Source organism: Pinus tabuliformis, chromosome 3_2 (assembly GCF_031772625.1).
Source record: "Pinus tabuliformis cultivar Carrire ecotype Pingquan chromosome 3_2, CPIR1, whole genome shotgun sequence".
NCBI classification, from domain to species: Eukaryota; Viridiplantae; Streptophyta; class Pinopsida; order Pinales; family Pinaceae; genus Pinus; species Pinus tabuliformis.
The window spans coordinates 949,427,685-949,454,303 of NC_142302.1; the positions used below are offsets into that span (position 1 = coordinate 949,427,685).

General features: G+C 37.4%; 1 pseudogene across 1 annotated transcript; it reads left to right on the forward strand.

The window, feature by feature from the left end:
- The first annotated feature begins 7,594 nt into the window (after positions 1–7,594).
- LOC149183785 (D-aminoacyl-tRNA deacylase pseudogene) lies at positions 7,595–18,037 on the forward strand (annotated as a pseudogene). Its single transcript, XR_016256792.1, has 2 exons — positions 7,595–7,920; positions 17,813–18,037. The product of XR_016256792.1 is annotated as a D-aminoacyl-tRNA deacylase pseudogene (transcript).
- Positions 18,038–26,619: the final 8,582 nt, after the last annotated feature.

Sequence of the window (26,619 nt, forward strand, 5' to 3'; positions counted from 1 at the left end):
TGTAAGAGAGAAAAACTAAAACTGACAAAAAGTTGTGCATTGTTTCCGTGATGCCTTTTTTATTATTGATGCCTATTTTTTTTCATTTTTTTCTCTAATTTCTCTTGCATGCATATTTGTGTCTCTTCACCTTTATTTTCTCATACTTTCCTTTATTTTCGTAATTAAATGCCATTTATTGCCTCTTTTCCTTTGCCAATGTGTTTGCCAATTTCCATAGCCATTAATAAACCATGAGTGATGCCCACTATAATGTTTACCCACCATTAAACTTGGAATATGTTCCCATGACCTTGGTTTTATTTTATTTACATGGAAAATCAACCAGGGGTTGTTATAAAGGCTAAATATTGATTGAGCCTCATCTCAGTCAACTGAACAACCTTAGTCATCTTAGGAAGGTCATCCAAAAACGGCTCACTAAGACACTTGAAAGTGTTCATCCTGATGAGGTTGGAAAGACATGAACAAGAAGTTCTACTAGACAAAATGGAGGTGATGTAGATAATTCTGATTCAACTGTTGATATGGATGTTTCTTATGATTGTGAATTATAGTTTTCTACTGATTTTAAGCCAACTTCCTTTAAAGAAGTTGCTTCTTATGATTAATGGCAATAAGCAATGGAGAAAGAGCATGATGCTCTTATAAAGAATGAAACTTGGAAGCTGGTGGACCCTCCATTTGGAACCAAACCGATTAATTACAAGTGGGTCTTCAAGAACAAGTATAAATTAGATGGCTCACTTGACAAGCACAAGAAAAGGCTTGTAGAAAAATGATTTGCAAAAAAATAAGGGGTCGATTATGAGGAGACTTTTTCCCCCACAACAAAATGGGCTACCATCCAGAATCTCTTTGCCTTGGCAGCTCAAAAATGATGGAAATTCCATCAAATGGATGTAAAAACTCCCTTCTTGAATGGATATTTGAAATAAAATGTTTATATGTCTCAACCAGAAGGACTTGTTGTGAAGGGACAAGAGCACAAAGTATGTAGGTTTATCAAATCCTTGTATGGCCTCAAACAAGCATTGCGAGCCTTGTACGAGAAATTGATTAAGCATCCTTTGAAACTAAATTTTAAACACTATGATCTTGATGATGCAACTTTATTTTCCATGAAAGTTGGAAAAATGTTGTCTATCTCGTGGTGATGTAGTTGATCTATTGATGACAGGGAACAATGAAAAATTATATTGCATCCATAAAGAAATAATTGAGGAAAGGTTTTGAGGTGACAGATTTGGGATATGTTCGCTAATATCAGGGAATTGAAGTAACCCAACATCATAAGTTTATATTCCTCTCTCAAAATAAGTACATTAGAGACTTGTTGAACAAATTTGGCATGGATGAATGCAATTCCTTTACCATTCCAATGGAAAAAAATTTAAAGCTCACATCCAAAGAAAAAAATGAATTTGAGGATGCAACCAAGTACAAAAAACTTGTGGGAAGTCTTAACTGCCTCACTAATACTAGATTGGACATTTCATTTACTTTTGGAATCCTCTCCAGGTTTATGCAAAAACCTGGTGAGGGTCATTGGTCTGCTGCAAAAAGAGTTCTATGGTACTTGAAGGGAACTCAAGACTTTGGTCTCAAATATACACATGTGGATGACTTTAGGTTGATTAGATACTCTGATTCAAACTTTGATGGAGATAAAGAAAATGGAGTATCTACTTCAGGTTGTGTTATGAGTCTCGGATAAGGAGTTGTCCCCTGGAGGTCACGCAAAAAATCAATTCCAAAAGATTCCACCATAGACGCAAAATGTGGCAGTTGCAGAATCAACCAAGGAGATTATGTGGCTTAAGAAAATTCTTGAAGATTTGCAGCGGAAACAAGTGCATTCTACTCCTCTTCTAATTGACAATACTTTTGTAATAAAATTGGCCAAGAACCTAAAGTTCCATGATCGAACCAAGCTTATCAATACAAAGTATCTTGTAATTCAACATCATGTTGAGGCTAAGACTATTCACCTACACCATTGTTCTACAAATGAGCATATTGTAGACATCTTCACTAAAGTGCTTGGAAAAGAAAAGCTTGAAAGATTCAAAATGACATTGGACTTACAAACAACCCTTCAGATTAAAGGGGGGAATGTGGACACCTAATCCTTCGAGATTGGGATTTATTTTTTTAAATATTTACATACAAAATGAGAATACGAACAGATCTTGGAATATGAATTCCAAGAGTCTCTCATCTATGTGTATATATTAAAGTTAATCTTAATAGAAATTACAATTCGTGGAGTTACCAAATACCTAGCCTGACATTAGTTAATATAAAAGAGGAAAGGGAAAGGGGTTAGTTAGAAACCAACACCAAGGTTAAGGTGGGAATCCAATTCTCACTAATTTTCCAGCCTTCATCTCTATTAATATTATTTGGGAGCTTGCTTATCTCGATGGATTCCTTAAATTTCCCATGATTATAGTGATCAATTTTGGCAAAGATGTAAGTATTTTCAATACAAATATGGTGTTTAGTTTTATTAGAATGTTCAAATAATGCTGAATATTTTGAATAATTACGTGTTATGTCAATAAAGTATTCTTGAATCCTAGTCTTTATGGAGCACCCAATTTCACCAACGTAGGGAATATCATAGGAACAAGGTATTGAACAAACTCCTTTCTGACTTGTAGGATCAATGGGATCTTTGATGGATTTTAGGGAGCCTCAAATGGTGTTTAAGGGTTTAAAGGTGGCCATGATATGCTTCTTTTTTAGAATGTGAGCAACCTTGTCAGTGGTATCATGAATTTATGAGAAGTGGCATAACATAATGCCTTAATACCTTGGTGTCTCTTATATCCATTATTTTTTAAAACCTGTATAAGATGTGCCTTCTCAATTTCAAAATGTTCATCATAAAAAAATCTAACAACTCTAGTTGCCAAAGTGTTAAGAACACCAAGTTTTTGGGTGGGATGATGATGGGAGTTAGCATGGAGGTATTGCTAAATGTGTGTCTTTTTCTGATAGATCTAGTGAGATATGGAACCATTTTGATTTCCAGTATTGAGAATGTTCAGAAAGGAAATGACACCATCGACCTTAACTTCCATTGTGAATTTGATGAAATCTAATTGATTGTTGAGGTATTGTTTGAAAATCTCTATTTTTTCACGTCTATGTGGCCATATGATAAAGGTGTCATTGATGAATATTTTCCACAACTTCGGTTTGAAGGGAGAGGAATCAAGGGCTTTGGTTTCAAAATCTTCCATGACTAGATTTGCAACAATGAAAGAGAGGGGTGAACCCTTAGCTACACCACAAGTTTGTTCATAAATCCCACCCATGAAACTGAAGAATGTGGATCTGAGACACATTTTTATTAACTTAGTCATGTCAGGATTAAGAGTTTTGTGGATAACATCCATAGCGCCATCAATAGGAATTTTGGTTTAAATTGACATGACATCAAAACTCACTAAAATGTCATTCAGATCAAGTCTTAGATCTTTAATTTCATAGATGAAGAAGGTAGAGTCTTTAACAAAATATTTCATGTTTCCAACCATAGGTTTAAGTTTTTGGGAAATGTGTCTAGCAAGATGGTATGTAGGTCCAACAATAATATTAACGATGGGTCTTAGGAGGATCCCTTCCTCATGAATCTTTGGACCACTATAAATCCTCAGAGTATATGGGTGAATCTCTATTTATTTCTTAATGTCCCGCTCATTACTAGCTTTAATGGAGTTGCAAACATCCTTCGAGATTTTTATCAAGGGATTCTTACTTAACTTCTTGTAGCATCCATTATTGTTGAGGCGGTCTAGCAATTTTTTCCCTCATATTTGCTTCTATTCATGATAACAACAACTCCTCCCTTATTAACTTTTAGAACAATGATGTTAGGGTTATTCTTTAAAGCTTCTATTGCAAGGTATTCTTGTTTACTAATGTTGGTTTTGATGCATTTAACTCTCCTTAGAATAATAGAGCAATCTTGTTTGATATGTTCTTTGATGTTAGAAGGAAGATCTTGTAACAACCCATGGTTAAAAGTTCATCTAATAAAAGTTAATAAAGGAAAAATAAGACCACGGTTAAGGGACACTTATTCCAAGCTGAATGTTGGGCAAAACTTCCTAGTGGGTGTTCATTTCGGTTTATTATGGCAAAGGAAATTGGCAAAGGCAATGACAAAGGCTTTGGAAAGACAAAATGGCATTTTTGACACATTTATTTATGAATATAATGGAAATTAGGAGAATAGGAAGGTGAAAGGTCACAAGTTGCATGTGAGGAGCAAAATGAAGGAAATAGAGGCCTCATTAGTAAAAAGTTTTATGAGGATAAGTTGGCAAGCTTTTGCTAAGATTTTGGTCAATTTAGTTTTGGAGCTATCTCATTATTCTCTCTCTCACATTCTTGAACACTTAGAGTTTTCTTGGAGGTTTCTAGCTTTGGAGCAAGGAAAGGAAAAGCAAGTAAAGGAAGGACAAGGAAAGGAAAAGAAAGCAAAGATCAAGCAAGGAGGAGTAGGATCAAGCAACTTCAGTAGGAATACTTGCAGGTAACATATTGCATGTGTGATTTCCTAGCTGGTTTTGACATGCATGGCTTTGCATGTTGGTATATGGTTCTCTTGTTGTTGGTGGCATGGTTTTGCTGGGTTATGACAGTGGTTTTCAGCCTTGCCTTGCCTTTTTCTGAATAGCCATGGTGTGATGGGATTGTTTTTCTTGATTTTGAGCTTCGGAATTGTTGGATGGTTTCGGAATCCAGGGTAGAGGTGGTCTTAGGAAAATTCTCAAAGGCCTACAAATCCCTTGAGTGGTTTTGGTGGGATACACGACAAACCCTGAGGGTGGAGTCTTAGTTAGGGCTTAGTGATCCAGTGTGGATTGCGGTAAATCCCATAGACTAGTGTCTTGGTTTAGGGCCTAGTGATTTAGTGTGGATTTCGGTAAAGCCTAAGAGACAAGGAGACAGAAAATTCCTCAAGGATAGTGATGGAGTTCAGAGGCATTCCAAGCTTGGTTTGGTTTTGTGATCTCGGTGCCAATTTTGGTGAGATCACGGTTTGGTGAGGGTGGAGGTGGTTTAACCTTTGGATTCCCTTGGTTGTTTTTGGATTGGTTTATCCATGAGATCCCACATTCATGCTTGGAATATGGCACGGGGGTGACTGGCTAAAAGAAAGATTTGGTTCAACCATGTCTATGGTCGGGTGGTACGTGGAAGTCCCAAACTTGGTCGACTCTTGTCTATGTTTAATAAAAGTTAAGTTCTCTTGATTTTGTACTTGTTATTATGTGGCTTTAATGGTTGTTATCTCATTGTTATTTACATGGTTTAATGTTGGTTATAAGCATGGTTATATGACTGGTTATAGTCATGGTTATTTCATGTATTTACTTGTAACTGAAAGGATAATGGATGCAAGACCTAATTGATGTCAAAACAGTTAAGGGAAGAGGGTGGTGATCCTTCTTGTCAAGTCTCATATGAGTTATCAGTCATTTATGCTCTGTCCTGTAGATTGCATTGATGCCAAGTGTTTGACAGAATGTTAGTCTCGGTTGGGGATGGTCAGGCCTAGTCCTGGAGTCAATTTTTGATTTGTAAGTCTTGTTGTCATGTAAATTATGGATTCTGAAAGCTACAGGGGTTTTTGGGCAGTGACCTGGATTCTGGGCTTGAAAAGTGGCACAAATCCCAGAGTCACAGGCACAGGTCTGAGGAGAAAAGTCCCTAGACGCATGCATACCCATGTTGTGCGTGCGTTTGGAGGTTCTCAGACGCACCCTTATCCATATCAAGGGAGTGTCTAGGGGTTTAGTGGTCTAAAAGCTCAGTGGGACCCATGGGTTGGTCAGGGAATGACTGGGATGCATTCTGGGAGTCCTGTAGCAAGTATAGAAGGTCTGGTATGGTGTATTTCCATCAATTCCACTTCCTTAACTGACAATTAGGGAGTCAAATCATATCATAGTAACTTTTTGTCACATGCTTACCTCGATTGACCGGTTACTTGGGTAGATGTGGGAGGAGGGTGTTACAGATCTTTGATGCCACATTCAATATTGCATAAGATGTCTTCAACATGAATATTGCGAGGAGCAATAACAAAATTTAATCCTCTTTCTACGAGACTTAGAGTTGGAGCATCTATTTGTAAGTCAGAAAGGTTGACAATTAGTTTTTGGGTGAGGTTCAAATTGTTCAAAAGAGAGGCAAAATCAGATTTGGTGGGGAGGAGTGGAATCACATAAGGATGAAAATGCGAGGGTTTTACTAAGAAAATGTGCATTAGACAATAATGTTGGCTACTGATATACTGAGGTGCCACATAAGAACCTAATTCTAGCTTGGGAATGACATCTGATCACTTGGTACATCTGCTGTTTTCAAAGATGGGATTGTCCCTAGAAGAAGGGCCACCTGTTGTAAATGCACAAAGAAAATTCTCGAATCTATATTGAGGGAATGCAATTAATGTGATAGAGAACCCTAAAATCTATATTGAGGGAATGTAATTAATGCGATGGAGAACACTCGAATCTATGCTAAGGGACTGTGATCTATTAGTTTGACTGTTCCCCTCATATATGAAATGAAACTCAGTGATTTGTAAGCACAACATAATCACCTGAAACAAGGCGATGATAGCTAAGAAACCCTAGTCACATTGAAAGGATAACCTCTATTTCATTATATTTTCCCTAATTTTCTCACTCAAATCTTCAAAATACATTTATACCACATCGTAATTGAATTAATTGTGTGGATAGGCCTAGAATGGAAGAGATGTTGTAATGTCCCCTCCTTTAAACATTTTGAGTAGGTAAAAAAAGAAGAAGCTCTGTTTAAAATAAAAATAACTTCAAATTAATATAATTAAAATAAAAATTATACGTTATTATTATTATTTTTACTAAATTTTGTTGGGTAGTTAAGGTTTTTGAGCTCCAAGCTTATGAGAACCAATGGTATAGACCCATGATATTCATGTGGAATATAGCCTATTTAAAAGGGGAAATTAAACGAGCCTAGATCCATCTTAAATCCAAATATACCAGAAAAATCAAATCAACTGAGATGCAAAGCTCAGAAATTTGATCCCTCTTAGTGTTTGGTAGATCCAAACTTAAAATGATCTAAACTAGTTATAATGGATATCATTTTTTACTATTTTTTTTATCAATTCACCACATAAAATATATATTATATAATACCAAATATATCTTAATATCTTAATATATATATATATATTAATTTTGAAATAAATTTACATAATCTTTTTAAATCACTCTTAATATTTAATGAATTTAAACTCTAAATAAATTTATGCTCATTAATAATAAACCATTATACCAATAAAAAGTAAAATGAATTTAAACACACCATTAAAAAATATCCCTTTTTAAAACCCAGCCAGACGCACATTTTTTTTAACTGGCATTGAGATAGCCGCGGAGAATAAGTGCCCACACCTTTTTCCATGATCTGACATAAGGCGCCCATAGTAAAAGCCCAGCGCACATCTTTGTACGTTTCGTTTCATTTCAGATAACCGCCCATCGGGTGCCTTTTTTTGAAAAATAAAAGTTGCTATATTTCAACATATAAATAGCGAAAGCATCATAAAAATATGATGCAGAAATTGGGAGAACTGGATGCATGAATGTTCAAACCACAACCCGTATGGAACACGAATGTACATATGGCACAACCCGAATAGACCTGACACGTTAGAAGCGGACTATATATAATAGTATTATGCGATTTTTGTCTTGGCTGAAGTCAGGCAGGCAAAAAGTTAGGCGGGTGGAGAAAATGGTGAGCCTGGTAGTGGCAACAACATCTGATCCAGCTTCCATCGGGCCTGCTTCGGCTCTGCTCGCAATGTCCTCTGACTGGTGCCCTGGACCTAAATTGCAGGTACTTTTCGTATTTTCATTCCGCACATTGAATACCATTCTTCAATTTGAAGTTGCTAAATACGAAGCTTCGTAATTACATCCAATGCAATTGTGTTAGGATAGTTCAAAGTGAATTCTCCTCATGGCCCATGTTAAGCAATACGCAGATTATTTTTGTAATTTAAAACACATGCCTGAAAGAAATGGGATATAGTCAAACCTATGGCTGACTTACCAATATAATTGGAAAAAGTGATTCCAGTGAATTCTTTCGTGAGTATTGTGCATCCTTAATGGAGCAAATGGTAAGTTAACGTTACTTGGAAAAGAAGAGAAGTTTTGACCAGGAAACTAGAGCGATTTAAACATAGAAGTATGCTGTGGTTCACTTCTAAGGGTCCCATAAGGTGTAGGCCCACCTCAAACTAGTAAGGGTCGTCCTGCATAAGATTTTCTTGGCCAACCTCAGCATGGTATTGCCGAGTATAAATAGAGGTGGAAAGGACCTCATTTTTGGTACACCATCACATTACTTCTCTTTTCATTTATGGCTCACTTTTTCAATTTTCATAGAAATCGAGAAATTGCTAGGGCTTTCAACGTGTATCTTTGAATCACCATAACTTTGGAATACAGAATCAAAACAATATTATAAGATGTATGGTTTTGGGTCCTGCATGGGCAATTCGACTCTGGCACTTGTACTGAAAGATAAAACACTATACGTCTTATTATGGTACTCATCTTTATAATTTTGAAATATGTTAGTTCAACTGACACTTGTTGGGCACCCACTGATGCAGCTGGCCATCTGGATGTTTTAGACAACAAGTAGTTGTTATAAGCCTCTTACCACTAATGTGTCACCCTTGGAGGTACCTTTACATGTTGTTTTCGTTCTTTATTTTTATTGTTAGTTATTTAGGGTTCATGGCAACATTTTTTTGGCTTTTTCTAAATGTATTTTTGAGTTATTTAATTTTTCTTTTTGTCTTAATTTTTAAGGTTACTCCAAAAGTGTTCACACCATACGTGAGGGTGCTTCATGTGATGTGGGGTGCATGGTGTATGGGTGACCCCTAGATGTTTAGTGATGGATATGTACATATGGATGCAACTCACTCTTGGATTGCTAGACCTTGTATGGATGCTTATGTGGCTTTCTTTCTTGGAGCATTGGAGACATTTAGACAACATAGGGACACTATTCATATTGGCCACATGAACATTGGTTGCCTGTTTGGGAGGACACCTTGCTTCGAAGGAGCGTTTGGCTCTTGGGAGGAGTGTGTCAGGCCCTACATCACATGTGCGCACTTAGATTGCCTGTATGGAGGCTTATACTTGTGTTGAGGGAGTGATTATGTAAGTAAAGTGAACTTGTAGAAGCATATGGATTAGTTAGAGTGTTGGAGCTTTGGAGGCATGTGTAGGGGTAGAGTTGGACACTTCTCATGGAGTGTTCATGCCTTGGAGCCTTGCTTGTGGACAAGATCACCATGGAGCTTGACATGTGTCCGTTTGAAGTGGAGCACTTCACATGTGTGGACTACTTGATAGAGAGAGGTTGCTTATAAGGATCTAAGCTAAGCCAACTTTATGTTGTTGGTCTTCCTCACCTCTCATATAAATAGAGGAAGGAGAGAGTCGTTTTTCTAAGATGTGGAGGAGTGCCCCCCCTAGCCAAACGCTTTGTTCCCTAACTACGCTCTCCAAGAGGAAGTGTTTAAAAGGCACCCTTGGGAGTGTGCTTTCAAGTTGCTCCATCTCAAGAGCATTTTAGTTAAATTTTTTTATGTTATCATTAACTGTTTCATGCTGCTTACGATGGGTTCCAACCTCATTTGACCATGTTACCCACCAAAAAGTGGGTAACCACATAGGAGAATTTTTTCCTGCTAGTTTAGATAGCCAGCTAGCTTGCAACCTTACATTACTTAGTACATGATGATATGCCATATTCCTCTACCATTTGCACTGATCATACACCTCTCACCATTAGGCAATCCACTTGAAGGAAGGTGGGTCACCATTTGGCAGGTACTTTAACCATTTTGCAATCATGTGCTTTTACTTAATGTTTTGGGCATTCTAACATGGATTAAGGGGTCATCTGGATGATTGACGGATTGTGACTATAAACTTGTTCCCTCTTCTTACTAGGGGGTTAGTTTTTGACCCTAGTCTAATGGGACATCCTTTGAGGCCTTAGGGTAATAGGCGGGGCACTACTTGGAAAACTTTGATTGAAGTAGTGCGTCTGTAACTTTTCCATTCATACTTACCACTTTCCACCATTCCCTTGATTTCATATCCATCCTTCAAATTTGTTGTCATTGGTTCATTGGGATTGGCATCCTCATATCCTCATCCTTGAGTCTGGGCTGAAAACTTTGCCTTGGAGGTTGATGCAGCTAAAAGAAAGGTAAAAGCATAAAATGGCCACAATGAAAGAAAAAGAAAAATTAAAATGCAAAAGATGGTCGGGACATTAATTAGCATGTGGGCAAAAGCCTAGCATGAGCTCTACCCCCCTCATTATCCATCACCCGGTTCTTGAGCACTTGATGCTCCATCACATAATAAAGGAACCCTTGCATGTTCCAACCTTGATGAGCGAGAAGTTGACTCATCATTAAGGGGTAAATAAATGCTATATCATTAAAAGCAAGCTTGGACACCTAAGCTATGTTCCCTATCAAATCATTATAAAAAAGAAGTAAAAGACGTACCATAGGGTGCCGAGGAAAGGGGTAACTCATTCCTCCATGATTGCCCCCTCCATACATCTATAAACTCAGGATGATGGGCCTCCATTAGCTAGTTCCAGGACCATGGCACCATGCCATGAAGTGTTTCTCCTTTGTTGCCACCATTATCACAAACACCTATGAATTGAAGGGTTAACCTTGGACATGTCGCCTCCCCTTAGTTGCTGGAAGCATCTAATAGGGTCGACATCTAACAACCCCTAACATGGGTAGGGAACACTTTTACAAGATTTTATCGAGTTAGATATTTGAAGGTGATCCCAGTTTGAAGTATTATTATGCCCTTAACAATTAAGTATGGTCCACTATGATGCATCTATGGTAATTGTCCCTAATGATTGGTAACTTTCACTTGATTTTGAGATGGTTTTGCCTAGTGGTCATTAGCACAAGAGTAGATGCCTTGAGGGCACATTTCATGTCTCCACTACATATCATGCCCATGCTGTTTTACATTATAAGGGAGTAGTGATGACCTTGCAGATGCAGCGTTGCCCCTCCAGAGTAGAGCGTTGGGCACCTTAATGACTTCAACAGATGATTGGTACCTTAGAGCACCCTGGGATGATGAAATGTTGAGCTCCTCTTCCTTGGCATTGGAGATTCTTGATGATGTACCCAACGGTCCCAAAATGCCCCTAGGTTGGCCTTGACATTGTTTGGTGGGCATGGCTTGATCTAGAGTCCAGATGATGATGGTCATCCCTAGGATGAGAAGGGAGGGCTTGTACTTGCACATGGAGTCCCAACACTAGAGAGAGATGATGCCATGTCACCCTTCTAGCCATTGAGAAGGTGATGTATGACACCCATAACATAGTTTTGACACTTGAAGGCATTTTGAGGCACTTCTTAAGGGCTTCCCCTCAAGGATTAGAGTTGATTATGGTGATGGGACATCCCACTAGCCCATCCATGCACTTTCACAACATTTATTGCCCAAAAAGGGCATGACATCATGCTTATGGAGGATATCGACCCACACATGTGGGCTTTTATGGCATAGTTTTATTATTTTGAGCTATGGGGTTGGCTTGTAACCCCTTATCTTGATGAACACTCAAAATTAAACTTGTTTTAGGGTTTATAGGCTAATTTTATTTTGTAAAACTGAGGGATAAACCTCATATATATAAAGGATCCCTCACTTGACTTCATTCATCATCACACTTGAGTTTCGAGCCCTCTTCTAGGGCACAATTTAGCCTCTATCTTATTTACTACTTATGGAGATGTGATTTTTATGGAGCATTTGCTATTGGAGATTGGATTGTGTATTGGAGATGTCTTTTTGGGATTGAAAGAAGGTATTTTCATGGAAGAATTGTAAGTTTATTGCATATTTTTCATTGTTTTACATGTATTTGAATTATTGCTAGGGTTTTTCTATGATCCATGACTAAATGCATAATATTTGTGGGAAATCTTAGTTAATTTTTGCATGTTAAATACTTCTTCCTTGAAATCCATAGGAGAAATCCTAGTGTGCATCTCCTATTTAATTTCTCCCCTCATAAAGAAGATAGTTAGGGTTTTATAAAGTGGAAAAAATATTCGCCCCCCCTAACTCCAATCATTTGTCACTTATCTCTACATTATTCCCTAAGTCTCCATCACCCAAGTAGAATTAGGAATTGGCTAATTTTGTGTTGATCAAAAACCTTGAAAAATTAAATATTTCTCTTCCTTTTATTTTTCCTAGGCCTTTAAGAGGCAAGCCACTAAGGCTTTTTCTAGGGCCGAATTGATTTAGGGCATTATGGATATTCGTTTGTGGAATAAAAGCATGAGATTTATCTTTATAATCCTTTTAAACGCAAAATCCGGCTTTATTCATAGTAAATCTTCCCCTAGAAGTGCTAATGTCATCCTTCTCTAGATAATTTTGTGCCTTGGAAACCCTAACCCTGGCCTAGCTTCAACTTGAGTTTTAGTTTGAGGGTTTGCTCTGTTATTTTGTTGACTTTTATATGTCTAGGTAATCCTCTGTTGTTGTATATCAAGAAACCCTAGTGTATAGAAGTCTCAATCAAGTCTAGTTGTGTCAATGTGTGATATGTAGCTCCTTGAACTTTTATCCATCATTGAGTGTCTTCTCTCAACCTATATTTTCATCACCTTGAACCCTAAAACTTTGAATATACTTATATGTGAGTATTGAGGAGCCTCCCTTTTGATGAAATTCCACTAAAGAGCAAGAGGAAGATCGTAGAGGTGACGATGTTAGTCTCCCTCATTGTTGCTAAAGGGTGTGGCCCTTGTCTTGTGATGTCCCCACACAAGGCTTGCTAAATTTTGTGGCAATAGACCTCATATGAAAAAAAAAATTCACACTTCATCCAAAATTCAACAAACTTGGCAGTTTTGAACACTCTAGCAAACACAACTGCATTAAGCCAAAGAAAAGTCACTGAACCATCAAAAGCGTTGATTTTTTAACCCCAGTTGTTGGCAATTTATTGGCTAGTAAATTCTCTTGCTATAAATTAATTTACTACAGTTCTACTGAATAAATGCATTGCTATAATTTTAACAATAAATAAAATTTCTTTAAACTTCAACATTTCTATGTTTGATATCATCCTTGATTAGTCTTCAACTCAAGTACATTGCAACTTTAAAAAGTGCCTTGACAACTATTGGTGGAAGATTTGGCTGATTGTTACTAGGGTTAAAACCTAGATTATGCAACCATCAATTAGTTACAAAGTTTAGAACCTACGGTCAATTGTATTTGTTCATTACAAAATGATTAACTATTGCAACATCACTGGGGAAATTCTTGATAAACAATTGTTTGTTGTAGCCACTAGTTGGATGATTGCATATCAACAATCAACAATTGCAATAGCTAAAGAGATAGTTGATTTTCCATGTTGAAAAATGCCTTGGTTACATATGTTGATTGTTTATATGATTGTGTGTACATCCTAGTTTATGTTTAAACAAATCTTGTAGAAATTTAATGCTAAATACACATGAACATTTGAATGAAAACCTTTCATCAAACTTTAAAAGATAAGAATTTTTTATTAATGACTAACAATGGACCACAAAACTAGGTCAATGGAGCTAAAAGGTACATCCAATGTAAATACAATATGGGTAGCTTAATGCAAAAATAAAAATAAGAGTTAAATGTCTATCAAAAAGCAAAGTAAGAGTCAAATGTCTAGCAAAAAGCAAAAAGCTATCAACTAATAGTCTATGGAAATGATAAGGTAGTGCGAGTGCAATGATATGATATTATTATAATGGGATCTTGGCATTGAGCAAGAGAGAGGATGTTAAGGACTATTGGACTTGGTGGTTAAGGGTGCGATAAATGACCAAGAAGCGGGCTCATTGTTGGAGTTGCCAATTAGTTGATGTAAATGTGAATGGTATCCTGTGGGTAGTGATCAGGGTTGAGGGGACCTAACTTTATGTTCTTGGGGTGAGCATAAGATTGAGTAAGCCATGTTCTCCTACCATCAAGGCCACGGGGAAGAACTCTTGATAACTACTTAACTGAGTTTGGGGGTTAACATTGTCAACTATTGGGTGGGGCTAGGCTTTGGGTGTGTTTAGAGATGACATGTTTGTGTGTTTGATGGTGCATATCTATGGCTTGGAGCAACATCTCCTCATAGGTCTCTGAGATGTCGGTTGGCCACTTGCAGAAGGTTGAGAAAAGATTGAGGCCTCACCAAGATATGGTTTGAAAGTATCTTGGGCCTCTTTCTTTTGCTTGTTGCCTTTGATCAAATGGGACAAGTTGGTAACATGAGGTGATCCTCTCTGGAAGTATTAGGTCAAGATGGGGTGAGAAAGGACTAAGATATATGTTTGGGAACTTCTCTCATGAAGAGAGCAAGGAATCTCTAATTGGGACACCAAAAGAAAGTTAAAGGGGAGCCTCTTGAATCTTGGAAAAGACAAAAATATCGTCCTTTGATCTAATAGTAAAAGAGACATTTTGAAATGGGATACATCTTTGTCTTAGGTGCTCATAGGTGGAAAAACTACCAAATCTTGGTTCCTATCTAGGCATGGGATGTGCTAATTTGTCTCTATTCAGAGTCTATGGGAGCCTACTCAAAACTGACCTAAGGGGATCTTGAGTGAACACATCTAGTGGCGCCTTGTGTATGAAGGGTGAACAATAATGCTATCTTGTTGCTTGAAAAAGAGCTCCAGATAGAAATACAAATTTACGTTGAGGCTCTCTTTGAAGGGGCAATACAACTAACCCACATGTATTGTCTGTGGATTTCCTCTTGGGAAAAGTCATATGGATTTGGGCTAGAGTTCAAGTTCAAGTTCAAAAACAATGAAATTCAGTTGGAATTTGATTTTTCCAATGAGATTTAGGTAAGATTCACCATTAAGTTTGTCCATATACATATTGATAATGTCTCATTCTAACTATTCAATAGTAGGTCATGCATATAGTTGGATTGCAAGTTAGGTTTCATTTTAGGTATTTTATTTCTATTATTTAAATAATGAGAAAAGTACCATAATAATAATGGTCTTAACCCTTCAAAACCATTATTGTATGATTTAATGTTGTTAGAATCAATGAATTTCATTTGTTGAACTTTTGGTTGAAGTGTGTTGAATTATTCGGTGATCCCCATGAGTTATTGTTTGGCTTGCTTGGTTTAGGTATTGTTTAGACAAAAAGAGGCGCTCTAGTGCATCTAAATAGTTCATGAAAAGGGGGAAGATGATCTAGAGAGATGGCTACTGACTAGAGAAGTTGAGATACCTTTGAATACGAAACATGGGCATGCCTTGTGGGGTAATCTAAGGTGATGTCCTTGGAGGAATAAAGTGATAGGTAGTTGTACCGAGCTTGTCTGGAAGTGGATTTCCCAAGTGTTTGAAGACTATGTAGAAGAGAGACCAAATGTAAAATGACCTCAAGGCAAAAGGATGGGCTCCAAACTTTGCTTGGACAATGGGCTAGGATACCTTTTGCTTCCATTGGTTGATGCATCTGAGTAGAAGGCTATAGATTCTCTTGGTCTTGGCTTAGTGGGTTTGTAGCAAACTTGCCCCCCATATCTTTGAACCATAGAGGGCTATGCTTTGGCTGATCATTTCCAAAAATGCATCTTGGATAGATGGTTTGGAACTAAATTCAGAAGCACCATCACTTTAGGAGGGAAGGGGAGCCGTATCCCTTGTCAAGTTAGGGTTGGGGGATTTGACATACGTTGAAACAAGGCCCCACAAATTGGACCCCCAATAGGATTTCATGATCTCAATTTTTTCCCATTGGAAGTAGAAATGTAAATCAGAAAAAGCACTCTTCAGTGCATTGAAGATCATAAACTTGGTTTTAACCAAGTTGGCCGTCAATTGTTGCAAGTCACAAAAGTTGGCCAAGGCATCAATCTGTTTTCGTAGGCCTTTTGGTGAGGAGGCCAATAGGATCAGGTCATTTGATGAAGAGGAGCAGAGATATGAATAGATGGTGAAGGAGCAGCCATCCCCATTCTTAATATGCTCACAGAGGAAGGATTCCAATTTGTCAATGTAGATCCCAAAGGGAGTGGATGAAAAGGGGCGCCCTTGTTTAACTGCCTTAGTACTCCAGATAAATTTAGAGAGGCCATATGTTGATTGGAGGTGGACAATAATTGAATCAAAGGGTCCCTTGATCACAACTAAGAAAGAAAACTCCATAACCAAGGTGGTCATAGGCATTGTTACGTTTGCTTCAGGAATGGAAAACTGCAAGTGTTAGATATGCTTGTCTTATTCTCAATGTGTCTTAAAGAACAATGCAAGATTGTGAGGAAACAACATCTTCTTCTTCAACACTGCTTACCTAAAATATGATAATCTGATTGGCAGTTCCTATATGTTATGGAGCTTGTGTAAAGTTTTGATTTTGCAGAGTGAGTTGTTGTTCTTCCTCAACACTCTGCTTAGCTAAAATATGCTAGATTTGATTGGCAGTTCCTATATGTTACGAAGCTTGTCTAAATTTTTGGTTTTGCGGAGTGAGTTGTTCATATATTTTTGAGAAGAAACATGTAATCATCTTCCTTAACATGATAACCAGATTTTCTATTAGAGCCATTTTGGATCCTTTATTTTCTTTAAGCTGGATAGTTATTTTGAAAACTGCAAGTGTCAAATATACTTCTTATCTTATTCTCCATGTGTCTTAAAGAACAATGATTGTGAGGAAACAAAACTTCTTCTTGGACACTATGTTTACCTAAAATATGATGGATTCGATTGGCAGTTCCTATATGTTGCAGAGCTTGTCTAAAGTTTTGGTTTTGGTTTTGTCAATATATTTTCAATAAGAAACATGTAATCATCTTCCTTAACATGATAACCAGATTTTCCCAATAGAGCCATTTTGGATCCTTTATGCTTATGCTTATGTTTTTCTCATCATGAGGTTGTTTGGGGAAGAAGGGTATTTTTCTTCCGCAATTTTAGTTAATCATAACATGTGTAGGGTTTACACATCTATTTCAAGTTTTCATGTAGTTTTGACTCTTGAATTTCTTGTAAAGCAGATGGTTTTTTAGGAGGCTGTCTGTGAAAGAAGGGATATAATTAAAATGAGTATGAACTTATGTAATACTGGATAAACTATCTAAAATGGAGTTTAGAGTAAATTAAAAAACATGTTGTCTTGTGTATTTTCAAAAAATGAAATCATGGTTGTGATTCAAGCATGGCTTCAGATTTAGAAATCATCATTCTTCAAGTTTCTTTTCACAAGCTCCCCACTATGAATAAGAAGAATTGACATAATCTTGTTGGAGTCATTGTTAGTGCCTAATCCATATTGAAGCTACTTTTCAGAAACAAAAATGATTGCAATGTGTACTACTATAAAGTTAACTGTTTATTTGCTTTTATTTTAAATTAATTTTGTTTTCCTATAATTAGTTTATTGAAATTATATAGGCTAAGTGGCAAAATTTTGTTTTCCTATAATTAGTTTATTGAAATTATATAGGCTAAGTGGCAACATCTTTTCTTTAGCTTATTGAATGTTAAATGAAATCTAGTAGTACGTAGCTGCTGGATGTTGCTGAATTGTTTGGGGCATTTCACAGAATTTGTTTACTGCCGGAAATTTTTTGGCGATACTGTGAATCTAATCATTCTTTAAAGCTGCAGGATATTTCAACATTTCTCAATGGAAGGGTCCGATTACTGAAGCAAGATCGAGGCATTGTGGAGGAAGACAACTTGGATAAACGTTGGGAGGAGTTGACGGGGGAGATTGTGGATGAAATAATATTTCTGAGCAAGCACGTAGCAGTTTCAAACCGCCCTGCTGTTACAGTTCATCCGATAGGTAGGAAAAATTTAGTCTTTTATATCTTTAAGAAATGTGGTTGAACATTACCCATGTAATTTGTCAGATTGATTTCAAGAAATTAATGCATAAAAGAGGCTGCATGGCCTTAAATTAGAAGTGTTCAACAACTTTTTAATCCATGTTATTTTTAGGGAATGGTCATGGCAGCAACTGCTTTCTATGTTTTATTTGCCTAAGTAATTGGCTTTCCGAAAAAAAGGGCAGAAAGAGTAATGCAACTTCTTGTTAAAAAGGAAGAGAGAGTTTCAATGTAAATAAACCTTGATTTTGATCACTGAGGAGCAAATATGAAATTGGAAGTGCTAATTATCTACTTCAGGGTGTCTATTTGTTTTCTTTGAAGATAATAATAATGTAGACATGTTACAAAAATCTTTGATTTCTCTCGATTTTTCTATTTTTTCCAGGTTGCCAATATTTTCTAGTTTACTGTTTTTCTAAGTTTTTCAGCTCTGAGTTACGCTTGCTGAGTTTTGCTGATTTTGTGAACTGATGGTCCATGCTGGTTTTTTCCTACCCTGATTTTGCAGCACCAAGAGATTTAAGGCAAGTTGCATGGCAACCTGGTAAGGACATTAGGGCAACTAATATGTTTTTTCCAAGGTAACATATCCCAAGGGAAACCTCCTTGGTACTTCCCCTCATTACAAAGATGGCACCTGGGTAAACCTTAGATTGTTTAGGGCACAATGGCAGTTCAACAGCTCATGAATATATCATATATAGCCCATTAAAAATGGGCTTGTTGCCTCAAATCTAGCATGCCTTGTGAGAGGCTTCACAAGGCGATACCAAACCTTGTTGCAACAATGAGGAAGATTGCCACTGTTGCCTCAGCAATCTTCCTCCTGCTCTTTAGTGGAATTGCACCACCAGGGAGGCTTCCCAGTGATTGCCTAAAGAGTATTCTATGTTATATGGCTCAAGGTGATGTAAATATAGAACTAGGTAAAAATACTCTTCAATGGACAAAGACAAAATTATTTTGTTATAGGAGCAACGTATCATATACCAAGCCCTAAAAGAGGCACGTGTGACTTGGGGTTTCAAGATGTATATCAACAAAGAAATTTCTAGGAATACAAGCACCAATGAAAGGGTTTGCAAGTGATATACTGAGCAAAGGAGAAAGCAAACCCTCAAAATAAGCCCTAAGTTGAAGCCCTAGCTGAGGTTAAAGTTTTTCTAGGGCACAAATTACTTAGAGAGGATGACGTCATTCCTTTTAGGGCAAGTTTGACCATGGGAAAGGCTAGATTTTGAGTGAGATGGCTTAATGAGGTTAAATCCAAGCCTATTTAGCTCTAATATTCATCCAACGATGCCTTAATTGAATTTGGCCCTACAAAATAGCCCTAGTGGCTTGTCTTGAAGGGCTTAGAAAATTTAAAATGAAGGAAAATATTGGTGTTTTTAAAGTTTTTGACCAACACCGAGAATGCCAGTGCTTATCCTTACTTGGGTGATGGAGTCTTAAGGGTTAAATTTAAGAGATAATGAATTAATGTTTGGAGTAAGGGGGAAAACCTAGTTTTCACTTGTACAAACCCTAACTATCTTTTTAGTGAGGGGAGAAATTAAATAAGGAATGCTCTCTAAGGGGTCCCCTATTTATTTCAAGGAAGATAAATTTAACAATCAATAATAAAGACTCAACCAAGATTTTCGATAAATAATATGCATTTAGACATGGGACAAAGAAAACACTAGTAATAATCAATTACATGAAAAATAATAAAAATTTGCAATAATAACTTACAATTCTTCCATGAAATAGGCTTCTTTTAATAGCAATAGCACCAACACGATCACATCTCCGCAAGTAGCGAGTTACACAAGGCTAATCGAGCTTTCTAAAGGAGGCCAAAATCCATGAGTGATGATGAAAAATAACAATGGAGTGATCCTCTATTTATATGAGGTCAATGATGTTGAAGTATTTTGTCATTGATGTCAACCCAAGCAACACCAAAAGATGCCCCATCTTTTTCTGACCAAAATGACATTGAAAATCATGGTTTCTTGAGTCAAGACTTAGAAGCACTCTTATTGAATTCCCCTTGTCATGTCGATTATGAAAATATGTGACATGTCATGAGGGCCCTGACGGTTTGAGAGATATGCTTGCCCAAAGATGAAGCCCCTACCTTGAAGGTAAAAACCCCAAATAAGGTGACATGGCAGTTTATTATTGGTTCATGAGCTTAGAAGAAATTTATTGTCATTGGAGGGATAATTATTAAATTAATGTTGGCTCCAAACTATGAAATTTGAAATTCATATTTCATCTTTCCTCCTCCATTAAAGTCGGCGTAAGGTTAACAAGGGTTTTGGCTCTCTCTCTCTCTCTCTCTATATATATATATATATATTTTTTTTTTTTTTTCCTGTATGAAATGTTGGCCTGTCCCTCCAAAATACATCTCGGCCATTATAAAAACGAAGCCTTTTCACGTCATCGAATACAATTTGTCACTTGACTCTTCTGTAATACATTGCGGCCTTGTGGAGCATAGACAAATCTGACTAGGAGGCCAAATTGTGAAGGTTTTTGTTTTGATTGTTTGGGCTTGTGAGATTCACTATTTGACATAGGTTTAATTCTGAAGCTACAACAATCCTCGGTGGCCATGGCTATTCTCTTTGGGAGGTGTAATGTTTGAGCATTTCTGAAGTATCATTTGTCAAGGAATAATACTTGGCCCTGTTGAGCAACAAACTGGTTTTTGATGACACAAAATCACAGTATTTGGCATTCATTTTTCATTTGAATACTCGTTGATTGGGCTTCGTTTGGATAGCAACAATTTTGTTGAGCTCTAGAAGTGTTACCCTGGAAATCTCGGCCCTGTATTAGGGCAATACTTGAAGCCATACACTCACAATTTTGATGCTATGTTTGACCAATTTTCTGACGCTGATCCTATGCAAGCTCGTTGAAGGATTTACTTTGTCCATACAATTGATAAAAACTTTGATTTGGGTTACCTTTATTGGTGACTTTTGGGCCTTGGCCCCCAAAGAACAAAGGTCTATGGCACGAATTAGGGAAAATTCTGAAACAATAAATGAAGGACAAGGATCTCGCATAACCATCTGCTACAAAAGTATGACTTTGTGAGCTTGTAGCCTTACTATTTTTGGAACCTTCGGTGATAAAAACCCTTTGAAAGGTATTCACTTTCTTTGATTTGGTTATTTGATTTGAAGGCACATGTATAAGTGCGGATTACTCAAGGACTCTTGACATATTTATATATATACACTTGTGGCCCAATAAAGGCAATTTGTGATTGGTATCAAAACGATCTAATTGGATGTCACCAGACCTGTTCACTGCGACTATTGCATATGCACTCTTACACATATTTGAGCCTTTTCTGAAGCAACGATGAAGTTTTGTTTAAGGCATGAGACACTTCTAGGGAGTTTGTATATATCTTTTGGATATGGTGCCTTGTTCTGCAATCTCTTTATATCTAATAAGGGTTTGAACTTTGTATTGAAGCTTAGATCCTGATCCATTACCTTCTTAACATTGGTGATCCAAAGTGATAGGATTGTAACAGAGACAAGTTTGACAAAATTCAAATGGTTGAATTTGACTAGCTTTAATAGATTTGTTTGTTAAACTACAATCTTGTCCTAAAGCATCTCTATCGAGAATATGTTGAGTTGAAACAAAAGCACCAAATTATCATTCACTTGTTGAAGGCATCTCTGCATCAGAGATACATATTGTTGCAACTTGCAACACACATCTTCAGGGCATTAGAGGTACATTAGTTCAATTTTTAATCAGTTTGGTTTCTTTATCATTATCATTCTAAATCAGTTAAAGGAATCTACCAGGTTGTACATTTGAAGTATATTTTCAATAAGTGTTTCATTGTCTTTGCAGTAAGGGTTTCGTTGAAAAGTCATTGTAAGTGGGCCATTATCTTTGGTACATGTGTTGAAGAATGTAACTAGTGTTAGTCTTCATAATTGAATTCAAGTCATGTATCTATCAAAAGAAAGAAAATAAAATTTATTTTTTATTGACTTATTAAAGCATGGGTTTCATGCTTGGGTCAATGGTCAATAGGTCAAAGCACCCATTGAGTGGTCTAGGATCTTTTTGTTGAGTCAAAGTCAAATTTATTATGTAAGAAATCCTTCTTGGGTTCATGTTGTCAAAGAAAGATATTTATTTTGTCATGTCAAACCCTCCATCCATTAGGTCGGCCTCAAGCTCTTCTAAATCGGTTCCAACTTCACCCTCCGCAAGTCGGATTCTCCTATTATTCATGTTGGCTCAATATATAGGAAAAAACAACTATATATACCCATTTGAACTCGACCAACTGGACAAGAAGTCAAGAAGTTCGGACATAATTGCAGGACAACAAAGCTAGGTTATTCAGATCATCTATAGGATCAGAGTATTAGGTGACTACAAGATTGAGGCATCATGTTATTGCAGGACGAAATTGCTATTGCAGAGCAAAGGTCGAATTGCAGAGAGGGCTGTATTCATATTTGGTCAGCTTTATGGATGGAGGGGTAAAAGTCTTTGTCAAAGGTCTTGGTTGTCTTACTTTGATATTGTTAAAATTGGCAACTAGGGCCAACTTCCACCTTAGGATAACTCATATGATGGAGATGATTATTGCATTGGATTCCTCTTTCGGAGAGGTACAATTTTGATATAAAAATCATCTCATTCTGACAAGCAGAAATGGAATTTTGAATTTATTCCTTCTCATGGACAAATTGTCAAGGTCGACCTCAGTCAAATGTACGCTCATGAAGTCCAATGGATGGGTCTCATCACCCTCAACAAATTGTATAAATAGGAGTGACCCTTCTCTCATTTTGACACTCACTTATCTCATCACATCATCTTCTCTCTCCTCTCTTGATTGGTTCGTACACTTGGAGGCTAGGATGATTTCGGGAGGCCGAAATTTCTGTGATTAGGGCAGCGTTGACTTGGGTACTTTGACCAAGCGTTGACTTCTGTTTTTGTGCCAGAACTTTGATCTTTTCAGGTCGCATTCTTTGGCACGCAAATCGAGGAGATTGAGGATAGTTTGACCATGTTGATTGCAATGTTGACTATTTGGTTTGACCACAGAAATTACAACAAGGATTGTTTGGGTTGATCGAGTTTTTTTGGGTTGACTTTGATCCTATTTGGAGGTCGTACTATTCTGTCATTGACTGAGCTGATTAGAGGCTGATTTGGGGCAGCTTTGACCACCATTGACTTTTTGGTTAGGGCTGCATTGACTGCTGATTTGGCAGATCTGTTTTGGGCTTGTATTTATGATATTTGTACTCTTTCTCTCTTTGCTGAACTATTGAAGAATAATAAGAAGATTTGATCAAAGGGTTCCCCACATTGGGGTTTGTCCCTGGCATCCACCACATCTTGTGTCCTCTTGTCTTGGCTTGTCTTCTACATATGATTTTATGTTCTATCTGCATTTACTGTCAATGTTTATAAGTTAATGTGATTGCTACTGGATATAATTGGAAATTGTCATTGGGCTGCTAAAGGAACATTGAAGTAAATTGTGCTTAAGCATAGAACATACCATTGTTATCTAAAATTAACATGGTATCAGAGCTTAGGTGAAGACAAAGCCCAAGCAAGAGTGAAGCAAAGCAATCACTAAGGGAAGTTGTTGGACAAGGACTTGGAACTAGTCCTAATGACGACTACATCTTTCTTCAAATTTGAGGACAAGCTTAAGGACAAATCTGACTATCATGCGTGGAAGATGACTTCGGATTTTTCATTAGAAGAAAATGATGCCATGGACTATGTCAAAGGAAGAATAGCAGAGCCAACATCAAATGCATCCGTTGCTGCACAAACCAAGTATAAGAAAGGTGAGGTTAAAGCTAAGAAGATTATTGTTGATTCTATTCATAAACCTTTGGTTGCCTATATTTCTGATTTGGAAACATCTAAGGAGATGTATGAAAAGCTTGTTGGGATGTTCAAAGTAAACACTGCAAATCAATTTCTCTTTCTTAATAACAAGCTGAAAGATATCAAGATGGATAGAGGAGAATCCATCCAATCCTACTTCATGAGGATTAGCAAGATCAAGAACGATCTCCTATCTATTGGTGAAATCATTGTGACTGGGAACTCTCTCTTATTGCACCTGGGGGCCTTACAAGAGATTGGGATGTGTTCAACACTACCATTCTCAACAACGACAGGATTTTGGGATTTGATGAACTATTGGCCAGATGCACTGAAGAAGAAATAAGGATGATGGAAAGAGACAAGCTCTCAAATGGAAACAATCCTATTGCCTTCTCCGCTCATTCTAAGAGAAGGAACAATGCTGGTCCAAGGAATCAAGGACAAGAGTTCAAGCCGGGATTCAAAGAGGGAAGAAAGGAAGGTGCTTCAATTGTAACAGGTTTAGCCACTTCACTAGAGAGTGTCCTCACAAGAAGGATACTCCAAGGGACGATGACAATAATAACAACAACTTCAAGGGCAATGGCAATCTAAGGAACAACAGGTTCAATAACAAAGGAAAGAGGAATGCTCCCATTGCTTGAAATGGAGGTGGTCGTCCTCCCAAGAAGTCGAGAAACTCCTGGTATGATGAAGTTAATGTTGTAAAGCAAAAATAATTTGATCTTATTTCTGCCCTCTTCACCGCCTCTCCTCTGGATACATTGGACCATTGGTTGATTGATAGTGGTGCCTCAAGGCACTTCACTCGGTACAAAGAAGCTCTCTCAAACTTGGTTGAAAAGAAGACAAATATGGAGATTATACCTGGGGATAATGCCACTTATCCCATGAAAGGAATTGGGATAGTTACTCTCTACTTAATTCAAGGTCAAACCCTCCACTTAAAAGAAGTGCTATATGTATCGGATTTGAAAAAGAAATTGGTCTCTATCTCTGCAATGGAGATAAAGGTTTTAAGGTGACATTCATTGATGGGAAGGTTTGTCTTTGGAAAAGGAATCCAAGAGATGCATTCACTCTAGGATTCAGGGTTGAAGGTCTTTATCAGATTGGAGGAAGTTTGTTGGGAGCAATGCCTTGTGATACTTCTCTTCAATCCGAATTATGGCACCGAATATTTGCTCACCTTCATTTCAAAGCCTTACTTGATGTAAGGAAGATGGTCACAGGGATGCTCGAATTAAACTTAAATCATGAAGGTGTTTGTCAGGGATGTGAAGCTGGAAAAATATAAGGGGACAATTCCCCTCAAGTGAGACTCAAATCACCGATATTCTTCAATTGGTCCATTCTGATCTATCAGGTATGTTTCCCCTGACATCATTGGGTGGATATTTGTATTATGCTATTTTTGTGGATGACTTCTCTCGCAAAACATGGATTTATTTCTTAAAGAAGAAGGATGAAGTATTCAAATGGTTCCGCTGCTTCAAAGCGTTGGTCGAGAATCAAACCGGGAAGAAGATCAAAATATTGAGGACTGATAATGGGACCAAATATGAGTCAAATGAATTTAAAGACTATCTTATAGAAGTTGGCATTAAGAGGGAGACTACAACTGCATATACTCTTGAACAAAATGGTGTTGCCGAAAGCAAGAATCGTACTATCATAAAAACCACTCAGGCTATGCTTCATGATCAAGGTCTTGAAGTTCTTATGGGGAGAAGCTGCCAACGCCGCTATGTTTGTCCAAAATCGATGCCCACATCAAGCTTTGAACTTCAGGACACCCGAAGAAGTTTTCACCGGTAAGAAACCTGATGTTTCTCATTTTAGAATTTTGGTTGTCCCGTATATTTTCATGTGCCAAAAGTGAAAAGAAACAAACTAGATGCATCTGGGAAAAAATGAATGTTTGTGGGCTACAATGAAACTTCGAAGGCATATAGAATCTATGTTCCTGGTCAAAGGGAAGTGGAATTAAGTCATGATGTCACTTTCGATAAAGATTGAATCTGCTCTTAGAAAGATTTGAGATATTCCTATTCCAAGGAAGAATAATGATGATGCTGATGCAGAAAGCAGGATGAACCTTTGTCTGATGAACCGATGCCTGATGTTGAAGGTTTGATGGATCCCATTGATCCACCTCCTAGTGAGCCCACTACTTCAAGAAAAAGGCCTTTATGGCTCAAAGATACCCTTGAAGATGCTGAGAAACACATTGCACTGAGGGGGACATTTCGTGAAAACAAGAAACCGAATAGGTACCAAGGGTACTTAGCTTCCATGAGTACCATTGTACAATCTGAGCCTTGTACATTTGAAGAAGCCATGAAGCAACAAGTTTGGAAGGATGCGATGAATGAGGAGTATGAGTCGATCATGAAGAATGATGTCTGGGATTTGGTTCCTAGACCCAACGATAAGTCTGTGGTGAGTAAGAATGCCTCGTGTCCTGGGTTAGTGTTAGAGAAGTGTATATTTTGCAATGTGATAGATGTGTCCTCGTTGTCAAACCCTAAAGATTTCTTGGCTTGCCATTGTTGGCGTGGGAGTTTCACTAGCTCTTTTAAGGGAACCTGCATAGTCATCTTTCTTATTGCAGTACCTACATTAACATCAAGCTCAACCTTCTTACCTTTGGATTTATTTTTAGGTTCTCTTTTT